The 17,248-nt window shown below is 62.1% G+C and overlaps 1 long non-coding RNA gene across 1 annotated transcript; it reads right to left on the minus strand.

The window, feature by feature from the left end:
- Positions 1-228: 228 nt before the first annotated feature.
- On the minus strand, positions 229-13,141 carry LOC118158134. Its single transcript, XR_004746798.1, has 3 exons — positions 11,849-13,141; positions 1,201-1,205; positions 229-239 (listed from the first exon to the last, which is right to left on the minus strand). It is a non-coding gene; the product is annotated as an uncharacterized LOC118158134 (long non-coding RNA).
- Between the last annotated feature and the right edge of the window lie 4,107 nt (positions 13,142-17,248).

A 17,248-nucleotide genomic window follows, 5' to 3' on the forward strand; every position in this document is an offset into this window, starting at 1 on the left:
TTCCGGCTGCCCGTCAAGCCCAGCCAGCCGAGGGCTAATCTCCGCGGGGCAGCGGGCGCGGGGGAAGCGGGGGCCTCTTGCAGCGCAGGGTGAAGCTAACCGTACTTCTGCAGCGGTTTGCCTCCCCCAAGGCTTTCTCGGCCCATTTCCTCCGGTGCAGCCGCGCCGCAGCTCCCCCCCAATGCCTCCCAGGCTCCTGCCCAGACCCCGCGGCGGGGGCTGCAGAGGGGCAGGGGCAGCTCCGCATGGCCGCAGCCGCAACACATCTGGGGCCACCCCACTGCACCCCAGGAGGTCTCTCCTGAAGCTGGGGGGGCACAGTGCAGTGCTCCGTGCTCCCGCCTGCCCCTCCAGCCTCCCACATGGCCACAGGGGAGAACGGGGGCTGCATCCGCATCTTCCCCCCCGCCCCCCCGGCATGGCTTCGATGCATCTGCAATCGCCAGCCGTGGCCGAAAACTATGACGGAGGGGGGCCAGGAAGCTTTAGGACGTGGCACCTTCTCCCCTCGGCGAGACACCGGTGCCATTTCCCTCACGTGCAAAGGAGCCCCCCAAGGCCTGAGAACAAAAGCCCCGGCGGCCCCGCCGCCCTCCCCCTGCCCGGGGCAGCGCAGCAGACGCAGGCCCCGCTTCCGCTGCCGCCTGCGGCCGGCGGGGAGGAAGGAACCGGGCGCTGCGGCTCTGCCTGACCTTGAGCAGGTCGCACCGGGCAGCGGCCGAGCTCCCGGGGGAGCCCCCGCTTTCCCAGGGCTCGGGCAGCTGCCGCAGGCTGAGCTCTTCTGAGAACCCGGTCTTTATCCACGGCCGGGCTTTTTCCTGTTTGCAAAATAGGGCAGCTGAAGCTGGGGCTGCCCAGTGGCTGGGGACGGGCTGTGGGAGGCGAGGATTTTGTAGGTTAGACCACAGACGAGCCGGGGAGAAGAAAGCCGGTCCTCACAGCAGCCCGGAGCCCAGCTCAGCACCAGGCCAAGCCCTCAGCAGGGCTGTAGGGAAGCCCTCCTCCCCAGCAGGCAAGGAGGGATTGCCTCCATCGTGGCTTCAGTCCTGCGCTGAGCACCGTGGCAGCAACCAGCCCTGCCCCTCTGTACCCCACGCCTCCCCATCCCCAATTTCTCTCTAAGTTTTGGGGCCAAGCAGCATCCCGGCTGTCACAGGGTGGTTCTGGGGGCCCAGCCCAGCAAAAACTCACGCTGCAAACTGCAGCTCCCAAATCCGCTTTGTTTCCCTGGGTACAGCAGCCCCCAGCTCACCCCTGGGAGGGGCAGCGGGAGGGGCCCTGGGGCAGTGCCACCACCGCGCAGTGCCACCACCCTGGGAACAGGGACCCACTGGGGCACGTGGGGCTCCACATGGCTGATATTCTGGGCAGAGCCCCTCAGCGCCTGCCCGCCCGGCGTGAGCTACATCCACTGAGCACCGTCCCCTCCTGCAGCCAGGGTCTCCAGTGCAAGGAGCTGGAACCAGACCAGATGCAACCAGAAAACACAAATACCTATGGAGAAGTGCCAAGAGCTTTTCCTAGAAAGCGTTTGCTGTGGAAGAGATGGTGGCGGGGCCCAGCAGACCTCGCTGGAAGGAGACAGTGGGACTGCGGTGGACGGTGAACCAGCACCAGCTCACCTCGCCTGCCTGGTTCACGCAGGGCATGCAGGCAGGGCACCTGCATCGCTAACGCAGCCACGGCTTTGTCCTTTGCTCCATTTCTGCTCCCAGGCTGTGCCTGCGAACAGGGCTTGGGGGGGATGCCCCGCTGGGAGCTGGCAGCAGAGGGTCCTCTCCCGGCACAGCCCCGGCTTGGTGGGCACAAGTGCACTGGGACCAACGGCACCAGGACTGGTCGGGGACCAGGGGTATGGTGAAAACACGACTGGCCCCAGCTCTCCACATCAGACTAGAGCAATTGCAAGAACAAGTTCAGGTGCCCTAACCCCACAGATCAGCAAATTCCTTGCAACAGAGGCCAGGCCCTGGGTTTGCACAGCGGGGCCTCCACGACCCCTATGGTAGGAAACAAACGCTCCATTATGGTGGTGACCCCACAGGCTTCCCGGGGCAGCCCCAGCTCCTCCAGCACCATCTCAGCCTCCAAGGGGAGGCTGCTGCTGCCTGGAGGCTGCCGTGGCCGGAGGGGGATGGCGGGGACAGCCCTCCCCAGGGCAGGCACTGCTGCACCCTGCTCACGGCACCGGGAGAAACCCTGCGCGTGAGCCTGGGCTGCCCATTCCTGCAGGAGGGGGGAGAAGCCAGTTGTGTGCGAGGCACTGGAAATATTCCTAGCATGTCCTCCCTTCCTGAGCCTTGCCATCTCTCTAGGCATCTCTTTGTCCAGGCACACTGGGAACAATTGGGGTTGCTCAGCCAGACCGCAGGCTGTCGATCAGCAGAGCAAATGAATGCTGAGGCATAAGGAACCCATCTTCTCCCGCAGCACGGGGACGTGGCCACCAGAAACAGGGCCCGTGGCACACAAAGCAAACAATGCCCGGGCACCGGCGCCAGCCCCGGCCTGAGGAAGGTGGCAGGAGCCCCGCAGCCCATCCGAGCAGCAGCAAAACGGGAGGGGATCGGCCGTGCCCCCAGCCCCGCCGCTCTCAGCTGTGCAGTTTGCACCACGCGGGTGCCCAAAGGCAGCTGCTCATGCCCCTGCTGCCTGCCCCAGCTATTTTGGAGCCCCCTGATCCAGGACTGGTTGCAATCTCTTCCTTTGTGGGCACAGCTCCACCACCAGCACCCCGGTCCCGCAGGAATGAACCCGCCCCGTCCCCCAGCCCCAGCTGCTCCCCACTGCAACCCCCCGAGCACCCCCAGCCCCACTCCTGGGGGGGGGGGGGGGGCTGCGCCCCATGAGCTCAACGACCATTTCCCCGCGCTCCCTGCAGTGCACAGCTCCATTTTATAGGTCTGCTCTGTCCCAGGGGCATCGCTGCTGCAGCGCAGCCGCTAACGAGGTTATCCCCGACCACGCCACCGAGTTCGCCATGGAAAGAGAGGGAAAGCGGGGTTAACCCTTGTGCTGCCAGCGCACCTCGTGACTCCAGGGAACATCTTTGTTCGAACGCGTGCTCCTAGCAGCCCCAGCGATGATGGTACTGCTGCAAAACACCAGGCAGGGAAGACCATGCCAGCTCCTGCAGCATGGCATCTCCCCTCTCAGAGCATCCCCACAACAGAAGCCCTGAGCCCCAGGGCAACGCCAGCCCTTGTGCAGGGTGCCCTCAGGAAGGGTTTCAGGGAATGGCCCGAGGAAGGACTGTGCGTGCCCCCACCGATGGCCAAGCCCAAATCCTTCCCCAGGCTTTGTTCCACGCCAGCCCCTGGGGTGGTGAATGACAAGAGGGACACGGTCAGCCTGCGGACAGCAGGCATTGCTTGAACGAGGGCACCGCAAGCATCACTACACCGAGCACCACGGCACTGCTCACTTTTTTGCACGTCCTTGTGCATCCACCCTATGGTGATGCCTTCGGTGCGGGGCTCCCATGCGCTCCCCCCACCCTGGGCACGCTCCAGCACCCCCAGGCTGCACATACACCCCCCCAGCAGCAGGACAGAGCCACGTACAGGGGGCTCTGGCTCAGCCAGGACCCCAGGGCCCCAGCCAAGGATGTCCCAAGCACACAGCCCTGCAGCCCTAGGACCCCCCCTTACCAAACCAGCCCCATAGAAGCAGCGATGCAGCACCCCCCGCCTGGCCCTGCTCCCACCCCGAGCCGAGTGGGGGGCCCCGGGCAGGACCCTCTGTTCCGCCTGTTCCCCCTCGTCCCCCCGCCTTCCCCACATCGAGTGCACGCTCGAGGGAGAGGTTCTGCCCCCCCCCCGCCCCCGGGCCGCCCCCCGGTGCCTGCGGTGCGCGTTGCGGAGCGGCAGAGGGAGCCAAAGCACCGCGCAGCGGCCCCGCGCCGCCCCCGCCCCGTCCCCCGCCGCTCCCCGCAGCCCCCGGGCATCCCCGCAGCCCTTCTCTGCCCCGGCCCTGCCGCCAGCCCCCCCCCCCCCCCCCCCGCTCCCTCCCGCAGCCCTCTCTCCTCCAAGCATCCCCCCCTCTCTCCATCCTCTGCCCCACCGCTCCCAGCCCGCAGCGGTCGCCTCCTCCCTACTCAACGCCCCCCCGGCAGCACCAGCTTCCCCCCCGGTCCCCACAAGCCCTTTGCTGCTTGGTTTTCCCAGCCAGGAGCCCCGGAGCCACCCCGAGGCCACCCCCTGAGCATCACCCCGGGGGCACCACGTCCACCGCCTGCCTTGGCAATCCTGTGCCCTGGCCCCCGGGAGCCCCTGGACCCCCTCCTGGGAGGGCAGGAGCCGTGTCACATCAGTCACCCCTTTCTCCATTTCCCAGCTTTCTGCAGGACGCAACAGAACTGAAGACCAAGTGCCCCTGGTCCTTCCATCACCTGGGGACGGTGCCTTGGGGACCCCGTCCCACCCCACAACGTGCCACGTAGGGGGCAGGTCATCCGTCAGGCTGCCTTTGCTGGGAGCCGATTAAAAATAATAACAATAGGAACCACGGGCTCTTTGGGGGCTAGCTCAAGGCATCTGGTTACTGAACCAGGCAGGCTGGTATTTTTAGCTTCACTACTGAGGAGCTGGCTTTTTATACACACATATATATAGGAGCTACCACGCCACCACCTATCTAGGGCACGCAGGACGCCGGCGGGTGCCAGGGCCCCAGCTGCTGCCGAGGCCCGGCCGAGGCCCTGCTGTGCCAGGGGATGGGGCCGCAGAGCCCCCCAGGAGGAGCCCCCCCGCGTGGGGCTGCAGGCACAGAGCGGCTCCGAGCACTGCTGGAGCAGGTTGCAGGAAGGGGGAGCACACGCCTTTTCACCAGCTTTTCTGCTTGATCCATCTCACATGCAAGCGAATGCTAAGCATACAATGCAGTTATTGAATAAAATTATGCTTTTTTTAGTACTTGTGTGCATGTCATTTTTAAGGCTCTGCCTGGAAACCAAGCGTACAGACAGGAGCAAGGTCTGAGGGAAGAGCCAGGCCAAGCCCAGGCCCCGCTCTTGGCTCGGGGACCGCTGGGATGCGCAGAGGCGAGCGCAGCACCAGGGACGAGAACAGCTCGCAGGTGATGTTCCCGCAGCTCTGTCACCCCTGGGACACAGCCAAGAGCCATCCTGGCCAGGGCAGGGGGAGCAGACTGCCGCTCCTCTGCCCACCATCCCCTGGGACCACGCTCTCCCCTCCCTGTGCCCCATCCCGCAGGGTTGAGTCGCACCCTCCCATGCCCCCCACGCTCTGGGCAGCTCCACCCGCCCAACGCAGCGGGTGCCCGGGCCCAGGCGCAGCACTCACGTTGTCTCAGAGCACAGCACACGCCACCGCCTCGCCACCGGTGTCACAAGCGGGTGGCTGCAACAACAGCGCCGTGAACCGCCGCAGCCTCCCGGTCCCACACCAGGCTCTGCCTCCAGCTCAGCCCTCCCCAGGCCCAGGCTGTGCCCTGATTTCTAACCTGCCCCGGGGCCTCCTCCCCTCAGCCCTGCCCCAGCCCAGGTGCCCCCAGGCCCCAATTCCTCCCACTCAAGGGCTCGCCCGAAAGAATGTCTCCCTCTCGTTAGCAGTTTGGCCTTTATCTATCGCTCCCCTCCCAGCAGGGCTCCCATCAGCTGGGGGCACACACACACAAAAAAAAAAAAAAAAAAAAAAAAAAAAAAAAAAAAAGAAAAAAAAAAAGGGAGGGTCTGCTGCCCTGTGATAGACAGCATTGCCTAAACACAGCGCAACACAAAGGGCTTGCAGAGCTTTTATTGCTGCTGATCCCTGCGCTGCTGCTACCCGAGACCTGCCTGGAGCGGAGTCTGCCCTTGTCGATGGCGTTTTGCAAACAGCCCCCCCGAGGGCCCCTCGGATGGGCCGGGGCGCAGCTCCCCGCTCCTGGCCGTGACGAACAGGCTTGGGGGCAGCAGGTCCTCCTCTGTCACCAAACCGGCTGCGGCGACGCCGGGTGCGGTGGTGCCATCTGTTCGGCAGGCGCAGCCCAACGTCACGCTGTGCTGCAGGAGCGGTGCCAAAGCGCCCGGACCCCGCTGGGGCACTCGCACGGGAACCGTGCGTGCCCTGGGCTGGAGCGTGGTCAGGGGCTCAGCCTCAGCCCTAGCAAAAATGAGAGCAGGGAGAGCAGCGGGGCCTCCCCGGGCCTGCAGATGAGCCCCCCTGGAGCAGGGGTCCTGAGGCTGCCTGGCGGAGGTGGGCAACTCATGGAGTCCCAGCAGCAATCAAAGCACCAGCCTGTCCCAGCGAGGACACGGTGGTGTGGGGCTGCAGCCATGCTGGGGAGCCTCGCGCCAGGCTCCGTCCTGCTCCGCTTGCTTGCGAGTGAAAGGATTTGTCAACAGGGAGCTGATGAGTCCTGCGGGGCCGCGAGCTCACCAGCCCCCATGCACCTCCTGCCTGGCGGGCAGCCTGGGGAGGGTGCGCGGCCGGCACAGGCACCGGAGGGCAAACTGGCCCTGCACAGCTGAATGCTCCGGGTCTGCACCCGCTGCCCCACCAAGCACACCAGTGTGGGTCCTGAACCACTGCCCCAGGGGGAGGCCACACAGCATGCGGCAGGCTCTGCCGGGAGGCTCCGGAGCTGCTGACCCCATACAGGTTTCTGAAAGATGCTGGGTGTAACCCGGGCAGCGCTTGGCACACAGAGCAGGCGCACGCTGCTGAGAGGAATATTCTTTCACTGGGAGAACAAGAAGAGCCCTCTGATGGCTGCCTTGTCCCTTGTAAACACCAACTTTGAGAGCATCAAATTACAGCCGCTGTAGCGGCTCAAAACAAGATGGTAATCAGGAGCGCGGGAGGCACAGCGCCGTGCACAGCGGGTGCTGGAGGGGAGCGGGGGCCGGGAGGCAGCGGTGGGGCCGTGACACTCGCTGCCACACTGCACCACCGCCAGGGCCCTGTGCTTGTGATGGCCCTGCTGCCCCCCGGCCCCCCAACCACACAGTGTGTGGGAGCTCCCCTGCCCTCTGCTCCCGGCCTCACTGATCCGTGGGTGCCCGTGGGCAGATGCAGAGGGGGTACCCGGTGGGCACAGGGCACCCATGTGGGGAAAGCACCGCAGCTCAGCCGCAGTCCCGTCAGGGCCTGCCGCAGCCCTCGGCAGCCGTGGGTGTGCAGCATGGGCGGCTCCCACAGCGAGGGCCAGGGTGGATGGAGCCCATGCGGGACGGGGCTCGGTGTGCTGCTGCTGCCTTCCCCACTGGGGCCACAGCTCATGAGACGAACCTCGCCTGCAGCCGGGGGTTCTCCCCAGACACCACCTGCACCAGCGCTGGCACACCCGGCTCTGGCACCAGAGGAAGCCGAGCGTGGGTGCAGCCGCGTGCTGCCGAGTGAACCCTCTGCAGGAGGCACAGCCGAGGCCCCAGGATGGCACAGCCCACGGGGCTCGGCCCCTGCCTGCCCCGCCCGGGGTCCCTGCCCGCCGCCCAGCCTCGGGCGCTCCCCACCAGGCTGCAGCCCCCGCGCTGCGGCGCTCCCGGCCCCGGCTGCGGGCGCCCTCCCCGCATCCCTCCCTGCCTCCATCTGCTCCCGCGGCTGCCGGGAGGCGGCAAACGGCACCGCCCGCCCTCGCTCCCGTCTCCGCCGGGCTCAGGCACCGGGAGGCGAACGGGGCGGGCGCAGCCCGGTGCTTTCCCCCCGGCTGCGCGAGCCCGGCGCTGGGGCTGCCCGGGCACCGCTCCAACCCCGTGTCCAGCACCGCCGCACGCCCCCGCGCAGCCCTTTCTTCCTTCCCGCAGCGGGGAGTTGTTGCCCCCCCACCCCCTCCGGCGTCCCCCGCCCTGCCCTCCCCTGCCTTCCACTTTCATTTCCCTCATCCTCAGCCGAGGCCCCCTGCACCCTCCCAGCCCGGCCCGCGCTGCTCGCTGCGGGCGGGGGCCGGGGGGAGCCCGGGGTAGGAGGGGGGGGGGAGAGCCCGGGGACTGCCGCGGCGGGGCAGGGGCTGCCCGGGCCGCCGCCCCCCGCCCCCGGCCGGGCTCCGCCGCCCCCGCTGCGGCAGCTGGCGGGGAGGGCAGGCGGGGAGGGCAGGCGGCGGCTCAGCTGCGCACCGCGGCCGGGATCAGCTGCGCCGCGCCGCCCGCCGCTCCCCCAGGAGGGACGGGCTGGGGACGGGGCTCGTCCTCCTCCTCCTCCTCGTCCCCGGCCCCGCAGAGCCGCCCGGCGGAGCGCGGCGCCCAGCCCTGCCCGCTCGGACGGGCGCAGCATCCGCGCTGCGGCTCTCGCCGCGGAGGAGACGGAGCGATGCTGGAGAGCCGCTGAGCCGCGAGATCTCTGGACAGGGGACGGGGAAGCACAAGGCAGGAAGGAGAGAGATGCTCGCAATTATTATCCGGCCAAACCCTTCCAGCATATTGCAGCCATAGCAACAGAGATGGGCTGTCCCAGCCGGAGTCTGCAGTGCAATAAAAGGAGAGAGAGGGACGCAGGGAAAGAAAGAGCCGTGCATTGCACTGGGCAATCTCCTAAGGGGTTGGCACAAACAAACAGCAACTGGAAGCAACTGGAGCCAATCCCCCAGCTCCCTTTGTAATGCTTTCTGACACAGATTCCCTCTCCATGGCTGACTTTGCAAGTTTCCCCATCCTCTCCCCTCCTTGCACGGCTTCTTTTCATGCGACTAAATTATACACGAGAGGAGGGACATACTGGAAATTCTAGCAAAAAAAAAAAAAAAAAATTAAAAAGTGCGGGTTTGTGCAGCTGCCTGCAGCCTCGCTGCCTCCGGGACTCCTCCCGCGCGTGGAGAGGGACGGGACCTGCTCCCAGGTCAGCAGCACGAAAGCCTGTGAATTCTGAAACCACCGAGAAAAAGGATCTTCCTGCGCAGGGCAGGAGAGCAGCAGGGCACCGTGAGCGTGCAGGGCACGGCTGTGCCCGCAGCCAGCCTCCCGCTCCCCTTCCCGAGCGGCTGCCGCTGCCGCGGCGCTCGGCGTCTGGGGGAAGGGGGGAGAGGCGTTCGCTCCCTCCCAGAAATGTCTTATTTAGGGGCCAGTAAAAAAAAAAAATGTAAATCTCGCAGGGATGGGCCTGCGAGGTTCCAACGCAACCTCTCCCCCTCCCCCGTCTCTGTAGTTAAATAGCAGCGAGCCGAGCCCCGGGCGGAGGGAAGGGAGCGGAGGGGAGCGTGGGGGCTGCGGGGGCTGCGGGCCGGGGGCTGCGGGCCGGGGGCTGCGGGCCGGGGGCTGCGGCGGCGCCGAGCAGCACGGAGCGGGACAGCGGCTCCCCCGGCCCCAGGCGTGCGGAGAAGGCAGGCTCCTGCTCCCCTCAGCCCGGGTGGGAGGAGCGAGCTGTCACTTTTCGGTGCTGGGCTCGCCCAGCATCCCTGTCGCAGCAGCGCTGCCGGGCTGCGATGAGTCAGGTCGGCGCTGCCACGCGTTCCTCCCCCAGCCCGCGCCCCGCTCCGGGGTGCTCAGCTCCGCAGCCGCGAGGGTGCTGGGCCGGCAGCCGTCCCCCGCCGGGCCCCTCTGGCTTCGGGTCCGCACCGAGCGGGGGTCGCTGCCCCGCAGCCCGGGGAGCCCCGGCTCGGGCGGGCATCCCGCGGGACACGGGCACGTTCCCGTCCTGCGTCCCACCTCCTCTCCCAGACAATGAAAGCCTGCCCTCCTTCCCGAGCCGCAGCAGAACAAATAAAGCAAGCACCATATGGTGCCAAGACACGTTGGAAATGGGGCCAAACCCAGGAGGCAGGGGGGTGGCAAGCCTCCATCCCCACACCAGGCCCCATCTCGAGCTCCAGGCGAGGGTGGGTTTGGGGCGAGCCCTGCACCGTGCTCCTGCTGTCCCCGCTCCCTGCTCTGCAGGGGCACGGCTCCGTACCTCAGCACGGCTTTGCAGTGACCCCCCTTGTTCCCCTCCCTGCCTGCAGTGGGGCTGAGGATGGGACTGAAGCTGCCCACAGGAGCCCTTCCTCCTGCAGAGCTCAGTAGTGACCTGGCTCACCTCCGGACGGGCACGGGATCTGCCAGGGATAACGCCCTGCACCCTGCCACATGACAGCCTGCGTTCTCCTGCCCTTCCCCCAGAATCACAAATCCAAGGAGAACTGCAGCCGGCCTCTCCCCTACAGTCCCTGCAGCCTTGGAAGCTGGCGGGGATGCTTCCCTACAGCTTCAGGACACCACAGACATTGGCCCCTGCTGTGGGCAGGACGGAGAGTGGCATCTTTTTCTACCCACCTCAGCGATCCTCCCGCCTGGACACGCTCCCACAGACCTGCAGCTCACAGGTTCCTGTGTGTTTTCAGACCTGTCACCTCCACACACAGGCACCTGAAGGTGAGATGCCCCCAGACAGAGCCGGGCATCCCCACGGCTGGGTTTTTGGAGGTGCTGAGCGCCTGCAGTCGCTTTGCAGCCAGCTCCCTGCGCATCCCTCCTGGCACCCAGCCCGCCTGGGGCTAGGGCCCAACGTGGGACAGTGGGACACAGAGTGTCCTGGGGCTGGGCATGGGGACCTCCCGGGGTCAGAGGGCTCCCCCCAAACTTTGACAGACCTTCTGCAGCCTTAGCAAAGAGATGCAAGCCCTGGGTATGCCTGGGAGCCCCATTTGCAGAGCCAGCGTAGTACCTGTGATCCACCCTCATTTGCCCCATTCCCTCTGCAAAGGCCTCAAGGAGGGAAGCATTTGACTGTGCCCTCCAGGCTGAACTGAATCAAAATTAGGATCTCCCCAAGGTTTTGTAGCCATGGGGTCCAACTCCATCACTTGCTAATGTGAGCAGATCATTTGCACCTGAGTCATGCTGATGAGAATCAAGTTGTGCAAGCGAAGGGGTTTATTGAATCATACACAAAAATGCTCGGATGATAACGATCATCCAGGGCCCAGGGAGCAGCCCACGGTCCTCCCCCTGGCCCCCTCCCTCCTGTCTAAGAGGCTGTGCGGGGAGGCGCACGGACCTCATCCTGCTCCCCACCTGCCACCAGCTCCGAGCAAGGCGCTCAGCCTCTGGAAATGCTCCACACTGACTTGTGTTTGCAGAGCACTCTACGGATGCGAAGCGCTGTATGAAACATTCTGTTATTTATTGCCAGTGTCATAGATAACTGGGAAAGCAAGGGGCAGTCTTGTCCCACACAGCCTTCCTAGGCTTCCGAGCTCACGCAGCCCCGGCGGAGGGTCCCTGCTGCGATGCTGCTTGTCGGCCAGTGGCCGCGGCTGCCTGTGCTCATCCTGGCCCCAGCTCCACCCTCTGACTCACTATCCCTCCACTTGTTGATAAACAGAAAAAAAATGTACAATGGGTGCATTGAAGTTGCACAGTTAAGCAAAGAGGGCAGCAGTATTGGGTCAGAAGGGGAATCTCTGTCATTTTTTGCTCTATTAATTCAGAGGTGGGAATTGGCAGAAATGGGGACAATCGACCAAATGCAAGGACAGGTCTGAACTCCTGAACATCCCCCAGGGTTAGATCCTGGGCAGGGTTTAAACGCCAGCAGGCAGAAAGAACAGCAGCGAAATCAGGAACAAAGAGGCCGTGGGCGCTGCGGGCACATGCTGGCCAACTCCTGGGTGTGGAGGAAGGAGCCCGGGGGCGGCGCTGGGCCGTGCCGTGCCGTGCCGCGTCCCTGCAGAAGGGCAGCCTGCGGGAAGAGCACGTGCAGCCGTGGTGGCGGGGCTGGGCCCTGGCACCTAGGGATTAACCAAGCAGGCAGCAGCGGGGAGCAATGGCAAGGTGCTCACATTGCAGAGCGACAACCTCCTTGGCTTGAGGTGCCTGCACGCAGGGGATGGGGGACGTACCGGCTGGTGGCTGCGCCAGCATCGCCGCTGCATGCACAGGATGGTGCCCGGGCACTGTCGTGGTGAGCAGCAGGCACAGCTCCACCCAGCAGGTCACCGAGGAGCTGCCTGGCTGTGTGCAGCAGCCAGCCTGGGTGGGAGAAGCCTGGGGAAGCCGTGGGTCCGTGCCAGGACTGGGACCCCTGCAGCTCCCGAGGCCTCTGCCTGGCGCGTTCGGCACTGAAGGCGATGGGGTTTGCGCCAGGAGCTGCATGTGCCCGCATGCTGCTCCGGCCAGAGCCTGCTGCCAGCAGGCAGGCCAGGGACCCACGCCTGCAGGAGGTATTTGCAGGATTGGGCCCGGAGCAATCTGTTCAGATAGAAGTGGGTGGTGAATTAATGGAAATGGGAGAGCAAACTCCCCTGTAGCTCCAAAGCGGGGCGTTAGCAGCGAGCAGAGCTCTGAGCCACGGAGAAGGCTGGAGCCCTCCGTGCCATTTCATCGCTGCTGCTCTGCGTCGGATTTCCCAGGAGCCCTGCAGCCTCGGCCTCATTAATTATGCAAATGAAAAGGTGTTGCCAGCACGCCATCCCGAGGTAGGATCTCCGTGGCCCAAGTTCTGCTCCCAACCTGCCGGCCGCTGCCCCTGCGCTCAGGCCAGCGAGGGTCCGGGAGCACATCAGGCAGGATGGATGTTTGCAATAATTATCCAGTCATCCCCTTCAAGTGTACTGCAGCCATAGCAACAGACAGATGTTCTGTCCCAGCCAGAGTCCGCAGCGAGCTGGGGAGAGAAGCACAAAAATTAACCCGTTCAGGCCCAGGACAATGCAGAATCTGCTTTATTCTGGGACCGGAGCAAGCCTCGACATCTCTCAGGAAATTCTAGGAAGTCAGGTTAAAAAATAAAAGCATACACCCCCCCACCAGCACCCATGAATAACACTTGCCCCGATGCTCACCCACCCGCTGTCTTGCAGAAGGAGCTGGCTGAAGGGCAGCAGCACCCCGCGGCACCCCGCGGCACCCCACAGGCCCTGTGGAGCCCCCCCGTGCCCCCGTCCCGGTGCAGGCATCGCCGGCCCCGCGGGAGGCGATGCTGCAGGAGCGTGAGGCTCTCGCTGCCTGGCAGTAACCGGCCCCTGGAGATGAAGGACACCGGGGCTGCTGCTGCGGCCGAGCACGATGGGCACCCAACCGGGCAGGGAAGGGAGAGGGACGAGCCGCCTGGAGGAGGACCCACCGGTAAATTAACAGCTTTGTCAGAGTGCTTAATGTATTAGGAGGTGGGACGCGGCCAGACGGAGAAATAGCTGGTGTTTCGTTGTCCTGATTCTGCGCAGGTTTCCAGGATTCAGCCGAAGTCGCTGACATCCCACCCAGAAATGCTGTAACAAGGGCCCTCCTGCCCGCCACCACTGAGAGCTTAACCCAGCTTCTGCAGGGGCCCTTATCAGCAGGCAGCCCTCTTCAGGCACAAGGTCTCTGCTGCCTTCTCCTTTCCCCACTTGCCAGAGCTTCCTTCAAGCACTAGAATCCAAGTGTTTTCAGCCGAAGGGCGGGCTCCCACCTAGCAGTGCCTTCCGAAGGGACCGAACCTGCCCTCCCTTCCCATGCCAGCGATGCGCTGCGGTCCTGCCGTGGCAGCGCAGCCTGCAGCGCTGCTCTGGGGATTCCTCCTGGCGGCCCGGAGCAATCCCCTGACCTCGGAGCACTTGGAGCAGGCTCATGGGAAAGCCCCGTCCAGATGTCCGCAGCTGCAGATGCTGCTGGAGTGCACCCACGGTGAGGATTTCAAAAGAGGACAATGGAAATGGGGGAGGACAGCCCGCGCAGATGTGCCTGGGGAACTAATTACACCTAAAGGGAAGGAGAGAACCCTCTCCTCCCGGCTGGGTGAGCATGACAACCCGCCGTCCTGCACCACTCGTAGAGGTCACAGGAACGCAGTTTCACTTCCCAAGCTGTAAGGCTATTTTTGATTCATATTACTTCCTTTCTCGTCCTCTGCCACCCAGACAATGCGAACTCCAGCTTGCAGAGGGCAGCCTGGCTCCTCCACGTTTGCCTAGTGACAGCTTGTACCATGTCAACACGGCCTACCCTGGAACTCTTCGGTCTCCTGGTTGGGGTTTTTCCTCCTTCTCCTCAAGAAGAAGGAGGAGAGCAGTAAATGTGCTGATCTTGAAAGCGAGGGAGATGTGGCATCGTGTGCAGTCGCACAGGATGTGGGCAGGTGCCATCAGACTTCCCCACGCAGCTCTGGAAATGTAACTCAGTCCTGATCTACAACTCCCTGGCTGTTCCTGTCCCAGGCTCCCACACAACTCTGGCAGCTGATGGGTATTTCAGTCCTAACCAAAACATTTAGGCTACTGCACTCCTTCTGCTTTCTTTTTTCTCCTCTTTTCTTCAAGCACATCAGTGGAGCGTTCACGTGGTTTGATTCCCAGACCTCCGAAGCCAAGCTGGAGATAGAATAAGAAGGTGGGAGAAATGTCTATTATTCCCACAAATCCCCATTCAATTTGTAACTCCAGCTCCTCTGCTTGCTTCAGTCCCAGGCCTCTCTGGAGCAAAAGACACACCAAATAATGTTTTGGTGCTGTGACATGGACAGAAATTCAATAGGCTCCAGAAGGAATTCGCGCTCTTTTCTGACTACCCTTAGTTGTTTTGACTTATTATCTGACCTGGATCTAAATTAGGTTTTGATTAAAGTCAAGAATAATTCCTACTTTGAAAAGTCTCATTGTTTAGGTTCAGAGTTAGCAAAAACTACAGGAGAATTTAAACTGATTTCTCACTCCGGGGACAGAGACCCCAAAAGGCCCTGCTCGGCTGTGCCCAGCGCTGGCTGCGAGGGTCAGCTCCACCGTGTGATGCCATCCATGAACCAACCAAGCTTTATTTTCCCAGCGGTCAGGTTCTCTCCCCAGTTCTCCTCTGGGATCGCTCCTGGGGAGACTCGCTGCTCCGATGCCCGGTTAGCATCTTCTAAATCCAAGCGTGGCTTTACACGCAGTAAGGTTATTCCTACTTGTTCTCACGTAGTGCTGCAGCTCAGTTCTTTTCTCTCCCCGGTGTTTATCTCCTGATTGTCCACAAATGCATCTTCTCTCAGCATTTGTTTTGCTGAGATCAGTGAGCCGAGTCATCTCTGTAAGATACTCTCCTTCCTCCTGAATATTCTAGCAAGCTGTCCCCATCCAGAACTAGGCAGTCCAGCTCACCACAGCCTTTTATACTTCACCATCTCTCTCCCAGAATGACTCTCCCAGGACAACTTGGGATCATCCTCCTTTTCTTGACTGCATCCCGTTGGTGGATCACAGTTACCTCACCTCGCTCCAGGGACTAGGTGAGACGCGTAGGCTCCCTTTATGTTAGGTGGAAAGAGCGAGGCACCTCCGGAGAGCGACTCAGCTCGCTCCACGACAGGCATGGAAAGCATCTGGGATGAATTGCTCCCGAAGGTGCTCATCCTCCCGCATCGACTGTAAAGGGAGTCTGGGCAACCAGGTACCACCGGCTGGCCAGAGCTTAAATGGCTGAAGGTAAGAGAGCCAAACCTTCGTGATCCTTTAAGTACCTCCACATTTCTCTGCTATTTTGTTCCCAGAGGAGGAACTCCCAGCTCCTAGCAGAAGTGATCGTTACTACCTCCTCAGCTCACTTTGCTCTGCTCGGGACCCTGCCACATCCACTGACGTGATCCCAGTCCAAGAACAAATCCAGCCTCCGACCAACACCACCAGGACAACTCGGGGCACCGGCTGGCACCGCACATCCCAGCATCTCTGAGGTCTGCGGAGCAATTGCTGTGCATGACTTTTCACGTTTTTTTTTTTTTTTTTTTTTTTTTTTTTTTTTTTGTCTTTCAGCTGATAAACTGCATTTACAAGAGCCCCAAGGAGAAGGGCGCTTTCCTGTTGTCCCCTTCCCACACCACTGCAAATGGGCCCGGGGCGAGGGCTGGGAAGTGCCCCCTGTGCCATCTCACCCCGAGCAGGCAGCTGGCAGCCCTTGCTCCTGACCAGCTGAGAACGGCTCCAGCACCGTCCTGCCAAGAACGGCTCCAGCACCGTCCTGCCAAGAACGGCTCCACCGCCATCCTGCCGCACCAAGACACGAGCTGAGCTCCCAAGGGAGGAGGGAAAGCCAATTCCCCGCAAGGAGCTCGCTGCCTTTTTGCTTTGCATCTCCCATGGAGGAAGTTGCCCAGTTGCCCAGGATACATCTATGTTGTGACATTTGTTTCAAAATACAACTAATCCTACCGTGATTATTTGTTCCAAAACATCGCCATCCCTACCTGGCCAGCTCGGTGGGCACCGAGTCGCGGCTGAAGGCGCCGTGTGCTCCTAACGGTGCTGGGGGCGACGGCCCCGGCAGGGGGTCGCACGCTGTAGCTGTTGGACGGGACAGCTGCAGGAAACACGGGAACATTGCTGAGCTGAATCAGTCCATCTCGACTGCTGTGCCGCCCCTGACCCTGATAAACATCAGGTACTTCAAAGGAAGGCCCGAGTGCTACAGCAAAAAACTGTGGAACGGAGCATCCACAAAGGCAGCGTCCTTCTGGCTCCTGACAATCGGTTTCAGACTTATCCCCTAGAGCACGAGTGTTCCTCTCTCGCTTTCTCTTTCCTAAGTCTGTGCCTTCACGTGTTTCTCCTCCAAACAGGCACCCGGTCCCTTTGAATACACAAACGCTCTGTGTGGTGATAAATTCCACGGGTTAGCTGTAAGATGGGTAAAAATTATTTGGTTTTATCAGTCTGGGTGACTCTCGCTCCTGCTGATCGTCCCTTATTCTTCTACCTTGAGAAGAGACCTCTGAGCAGGCACCCTTTGCCTTCTCCATACATTCCCATCCTACAGAACGGCACTGCAGCCTTCCCTGCTCATCTCCCACCTCAGCTAACCTGCCTTAATGTTTCTAATTAAGTATTTCCGAGGTGTTATAATCACTCATTCCTGATTTCCTTGGTTTTAGGTATCTCCTCCCGGTGAGGGAATAACTACAAGCAGTAATTATAAGTACCCCTCCATGACAAAATGTTACAAGGAGAAGTGATGTCCAGATCATATTTCTTGGAAGTTACCAGCAACAACTTTATGTGTATGGTATAAGTCGCAATGGACCTCGCGTAATCTCACGCTTGTCTACAAAGGAACCTGCAGCAGATCCCGTGCTGAACAACTGGCATCGCTGTCATCCAGAGCTGAGAGCCTGAATGCCAGTGCCAGCAAACACATTTTTTTTTTCTATTTTTATTTTCTATTTTTAAGGACAAGAGTGGCCTCAATTTCATGCATTATAATCTGGCATGTCATGAGATTACCCATGCAGTGCAAGTTAAACCCTTGTTGAATCTGTGCTGGATTGGGACCTGAAATGCTGGTCTGCACGCTGAGCCCGTCTGCGAGGGGTCTTCCCAAAACCTTCACGCAGAGGCTAACAGTTCTTGCCGTGCCTTGCCAAACTGGGGAAACTCCTGTCCCTACTCTCAG

Source organism: Oxyura jamaicensis (genome assembly GCF_011077185.1).
Source record: "Oxyura jamaicensis isolate SHBP4307 breed ruddy duck chromosome 20 unlocalized genomic scaffold, BPBGC_Ojam_1.0 oxy20_random_OJ70788, whole genome shotgun sequence".
Classification (NCBI taxonomy): Eukaryota; Metazoa; Chordata; class Aves; order Anseriformes; family Anatidae; genus Oxyura; species Oxyura jamaicensis.